At 39.6% G+C, this 6000-nt stretch overlaps 1 non-coding gene across 1 annotated transcript; it reads right to left on the minus strand.

The window, feature by feature from the left end:
• Positions 1 to 4867: 4867 nt before the first annotated feature.
• On the minus strand, positions 4868 to 4940 carry TRNAF-GAA (transfer RNA phenylalanine (anticodon GAA)). Its single transcript has one exon. It is a non-coding gene; the product is annotated as a tRNA-Phe (tRNA).
• Positions 4941 to 6000: the final 1060 nt, after the last annotated feature.

Below are 6000 nucleotides of genomic sequence, written 5' to 3' on the forward strand. Positions count from 1 at the left end.
CGATGAGTAGGGAGACTTACTCACTCTTGAAAAAGCTTGAATCATCCCGTATCCAGAGAAACCTAGTAGCCAGAATTTCGTACCGAAGCTTCAACTCTCACTATGCAATTGAGCTCTGACCCTTGATTGCCTTTTGCTAGCTAAGCTAATATGATGGTTGCCTTCCCCGCCTAAAAAGTATTACCGCGAACTGAATCAAATAGACGGAATTCGAACCAACAAGCTGACAAGAATCAAAGAAAGCTTTATTTGCTTCTTTCTCATCAAGAAAATCTAAGAAAGATGGGGCAACGTTCGTTGATTTTTGGTTCCATTCAGCTTGCATTTATGGCTGAAGCGTAGTGGTTGTTTCTTGGCATTGAGATTGATTACCGTCCTGACGGGCTTTCTCTCTCTCTAAGGAAAAAAGATGCCTATGAAATTTTACATATGGCTGTTGTTGTACTAGGACCAAAGCATGTCACTGTTCCACTGAGCGTGCTATGGAATAGAAAAGTGAGTCAATCAGTAGAAGATAGGAGCTACTCACTCGATTTGGAAGAGCTGCTTTTTTTGACGTTAACAAAAGAATGCCACTGGACAACCCTAACTAGGAGACAGGTCTGGATAAAAAGAGAATTCACTACTTCGCACTTGAGGGCCGCTAGGCTTGACTTCCTCTTTCTTCCGCTAGTAAGCTAGGTTGTTAAGTTAGATCACCCTCCGTCTGCCCTTTACGGAGATGCTTTGATCCATTACTTGGCACTGCACTCTTACTTTCCCCGCCGCCCGGTCTCTAACACCTGATGTCGCATCTTTTGCCCTTGTTTGCCATTTGAGAATTGACTACTTATCACGAGAAATTAAGCTAGCTCTCTGTCGCATTCCTACCACTGCTTTTAGGAGCTATTCGGTGAAAAAGCAAGCGCAGCACTAGGTTTCCGGTGAGGGGCGAAGTCTGATCAAGTAGGTAAGCTTGACCCCTAACGATAGAAGTTCAAGGATTCGGTAAAGCACTCAGAAAGATTGTTTGACTTGTTAATTAGAAAGTGATGGTTGGTTATCGTAGATAAAAGAACAATAAAATCATCAAAACTACACTAGATATTATATATGATTTGTCTTTTTTTTCAAAGTGCCAGGTTTGAGTTGTGATCTTGGTCCTCGTGGAGGGATTTCTGTTCAGCGGTCTCCGGACCGAGCATATAAGTAAGCAGAAGTATGCCCGCCCTAGAATGCTTAATACCAAGCTCTATTCTCATGATGGTGAGCTCTGCTTTCATTGATATGCATTTCTTGATGCAGATGTTCCTGCTTTCATTGAGATAGGGATATCGGTATCTATTCTAGCTAGGATCTAGTCTAGTCTCTACTCTGGGGAATGGGAGCGCAAGGGTAAAAGCTAAGATTCTCTGGAAGTGAGGGTCAAGGTTGCCCATGTTTGTCTGTCGATTTTCATTTGAGGGTTTCTTCTTTTCGCTCAGTACCTGTCTTTTGAGAATGAATTCGTATTTCTTATTATTGCTGGAGCTATGTCTTAAGCTTGAACGTAGATAGAGAGCGAGAAAGTAAGCAAGTGGTAAAAGGAGTAATGGTTTCTCTGCTTGCTGATTTCCCGTTAGAGTCAACTCAATCTAGTGGTTGGTTGACTTTCAAGTGCCGGTGTAGAGTTCGGATTAGTGCTGAGACACCTATAGCCAAAACTAGTGACTGCTTGCTATGGCAGCCTCGATAGCCAGGGAGAAGTGCCAAGTCCATCTCTTCTTCCCAAGCTGGCATTCTTATAGCTAGAAAACGTCTTTTAACCGCTTTTACGTGGATTGATGGCCCGATACCCTAAAAAAGTCATGGAATGAGCGATTCTGCATCGATAAGTGGCATTCTAGAGCTTGTTTCGAAATCACATAATTAAGGTGCCGGTGCGAAAGTCCCAGTTAGTAGCTTCGGCCAGTCCGCTTTAGTTTAGTAATGTATGACCTGACCACCTAATAGAACAGTGCCCACTGGTCCTAACCAGCCAGATAGATCAACTTCCAGATGGTGAGGTGATCTAATACGTGGAATTCCTCTCTTTCCGCTTAAAAGACACTACTGCTGTGAGCTAGGGCGGCACAGGAATTGGGGCAAGGAGATCTTTACAAAAACGATTTCCTCAGGAAGAGCCCTTTACCTAATATATATGGCACTCTTTCTTCACAAAGGAAAGCTCCACTCCACACATCTGGCACTTACCTAAACACGAATGATCCCACATCCCGCAGCAAGGCAAAAAAAGCCATTCCAAACAACTACCTTTTGAGTTCTTTCGAGGGGATGCCGATAGTTCCAACAATCAATCAATCCTTCTCCCGCCCTCGTCCCATTCTATTAATAGAAAGAAAAATCTCATACCAAACGAGTGATTATCAAACCTTTCTATGTCTGGATCAGGGCTGCTCAGATCAATATCGATCACAAAACAATTACCACACCTTTACTCTCTTGTTAGTAGTCCCATCACTTGATAGAATCAGGTGGTTAGGAAGTCACTTCACTTAATACGAACTTAAACTGGACGGTCATTTCTCAATGAGTGGAGCGTACTGAGCACCTTCGATTGTGAAAGATTCTCCAATGCATGGATCAGGAGATCCAATCTCTGCCTAAGGAGGTCGGGATTCGTACTGTTAAAGCAGTCAAGTGAATGAAACATGCCAGTGATAGCCGTGAATAGACGATTCGGATCTTTTTTACAGCCACCTTCTTATGATTCTGATGCGGGCCACGGAAAGATAGATGCCATAGACTATTATTGTGTGCCTCTTGAGCCCTAAACCTAGGAGCAATGGTTCCTCTCGTTCCCAAACTGCAACCGCAACCACAGTTCTAATTCAAACAGTGTGGTGGAGTTCAATCAGAAAGTCTCCTTCATCCCTCTTCAAATGCATTCCTCACCACGAGATTGAATATGTTTTCCCAGCCTCCCACCAGCTAGTAGGCGAATCCCTCCAACCAATGACTACTCAACCTTTATCACAATCTCAACTGCTTTCCATAGAAAGTATTACCTGAGGTTGAACATTTATCCCTTCAACCTGATTGCCTTAAACATTCATAGCTAACAGTTGACATCGTCTTTCCTTAATAAAAGAAGTAAACTATTTAACGGTTTGAGTTTGTCAGCTTTCACCACTTCTGTTTTGTCTTCCTCGACTATACATTCTCTTACTCCAAAAGGGTCTAACCCAGACAGAGATTACTTTTCGATAACACACCTAGTTCGGGGGTTGATTAACAGGAAAGCCCGCGGCCTACCACTATGAATTTCTAGCTATAAAGGGTCACAGTATGAAACTGCTACCCATTTGATGCACAAGGATGCTATGCTATGGTTAAAGCTAATATCTACTCAGCTGTTCCCCGACTTAGGCTATATAATCCATCTTAGGTACAGTAACCTAGACTCGAACTCACTATACAGGAAACCGTTCAACGAAATGTGTGCTCAATTTATTAGAATACGCTTGTAAATCCTCTTCTAAATTCTTACTGTAAAAGAATAAGGGAAACAGTCATTGTTGAATCTGCATGGAACCCTATATGAAAAATCATTATTGTATTCTACCTAACATCTTATGGGGTTGGTAAAACCAACGCATTGGTAGCTATAAAGCTTGCTACCATGATGGCAGTGCCGACACTCGCTTCATAGCAACATTATTATCCATGTTCTCGGCTTGGTTAACGTTAAAAACCTCCGTAAAGGTTGGATCATTCATAAATGTACTAAGAACAGTATTCACTATGTCTTTATTGATCAAGAAAGTCACCCTCTTGTAACCATTAATAACGGCTTCTGGGTTCTTAAAAGCATTCAAATTTGCCAATGGGTGAGCTATTTCTTGGGGGATAATAAAAGGGTTATCACATTGAACATACCTGTACCAAACTACAACTCCTATCCCCATTAATACAAGGATATTAAACATACCCCAGACAAACTTATTGTTAGATTTGTTAAAAGTGCAAGTTCTAACTTGCGTTATAGCACTAGAAAATACTGTATTGTATCCAACAAAATACCTTTCAATCCTCGGCCCACTTCAGTTTTCGTGATAAAAACTCATTATGGGGATAGTCTGCCCCTTCATATATAGTATCAATAACAGGATCTCTTATTGGATCGTCTCTAAGATCTCCTAACCTCTCCCATGCATTTTTAGCTACTAAACGAATGTTTGTATTTTTGTGAGATAATATCTCACCGTCGTAAATAAGGGTTTGACCGCAGCATGTTAAAACATGAGGCAATTCATGAAACTCTTCTATCAAATCATATACATTCGAGACTCCATATAGGTCTATATAGTAACTGAAAGCAGTCTCATTGGTGTATTCCATTTGTGGTAATACTTTATATTCATTATGGAAAACTCTATCGCACAGCTTCTTAGCAAGTAAAGATTGCTTATACATGTTGATTTTAGCAAAGCTGTTAAGAATGCTCTCTTCATCAGTTTGCAACATATGTTTGATATTGCTGTAGTTTTGGGTAAGTCCGACCTTGAAGAATAATCCGACCATGAGGAGTATGGAGTGTTTGCCATGTTTTGTATCTTTTCAGTTGTTCTATTTATGGATTTATTGGGATTTTCAATGAGTTTAGTTGTATCTACCCGATTGTGGTATCCCCACCTCTATCCTTGTAATTGGTCAGAGAGATACAACTCTATTAAAAGAAAAGAAAATAACCCGAGATTTTGACCCTAAAGAAGTGTCTCTATTTAGAGATTTATCTACTTAGATGTAGATGAAAAAATAATACTCCTTCTATATTATTCTATAATATGTATCCCAATCCATCTACAGTAATTTGTATCAATACCTATTCGGTAGATCCTTTTTTCTGTGCCAGGAACCAGATTTGAACTGGTGACACGAGGATTTTCAGTCCTCTGCTCTACCAACTGAGCTATCCTGACCATTTCTTGTGCATCATCCTAGTAGAGTACGTACTTGTATCTATGTGGGACTAAAAAAGAAAAAAGTATTCTAAAATTGGACTTAGTAAATGTCAGGATAATGATAATGACTTACTTAATAATAGGGATTACTTGCCTATACTATAATATGTTCATTTGTATGAATGGGATAAGATCCAAAGAAGTAAGTTCGGATCCGTTTGTGAAAGAGTAGAATAAGAAAGATAGTGAATCTTGTTTGAACCATTAATGAAAAATAGAGGTTGGTACAATAGTATAGTATAGTATAGTATAGTATAGTATAGTATAGTATAGTATAGTATAGTATAGTATAGTATAGTATAGTATAGTATAGTATAGTATAGTATAGTATAGTATAGTATAGTATAGTATAGTATAGTATAGTATAGTATAGTATAGTATAGTATAGTATAGTATAGTATAGTATAGTATAGTATAGTATAGTATAGTATAGTATAGTATAGTATAGTATAGTATAGTATAGTATAGTATAGTATAGTAAAGATCCGCAGTACAGGTGTAACAGCAATCAAGCTACTAAGGAAAAGGAAGAAGTGCTCTTTATTTACAATATGGGCTTTCGTAAGCATAAATATCAAAAGAGAGGATACCACACCAGATACGGTGCAACATACTTGAGTGGAAAGAGGAGAGTTTTTCCTCCGAGGGCGAGTTCGATCAGGCAGACATCGCAATGGATGGTTCCAATAGGAATAGTAGTCCAGTGATTGTCAGTGCATATTCATTAGTATACGATACTTAATACTGTTGCATAGTCTAGGTTACCGAATAGGAATAGCATAGCAAAGAATCCTACGTGTGTCACCTACTAGGTTCACAGTAAGGGCCGCCCTTAATAGCAGACTTGTTAGCTTGGAGTCGTGTATATCATAAGTTGATTAGTAGGTATGAGCTTACCCCGATACCTTCTCAACCTAGGAACATAATTAGGTAGTTGTCCCCAGCTACGAGCACAAGCATAAAGAATGTTAACATAGAGAGGTCTGAGAAGAATCGTTGGTTGTGTGTATCTCCTGCC

Source organism: Zea mays, chromosome 1 (assembly GCF_902167145.1).
Source record: "Zea mays cultivar B73 chromosome 1, Zm-B73-REFERENCE-NAM-5.0, whole genome shotgun sequence".
Taxonomy (NCBI): Eukaryota; Viridiplantae; Streptophyta; class Magnoliopsida; order Poales; family Poaceae; genus Zea; species Zea mays.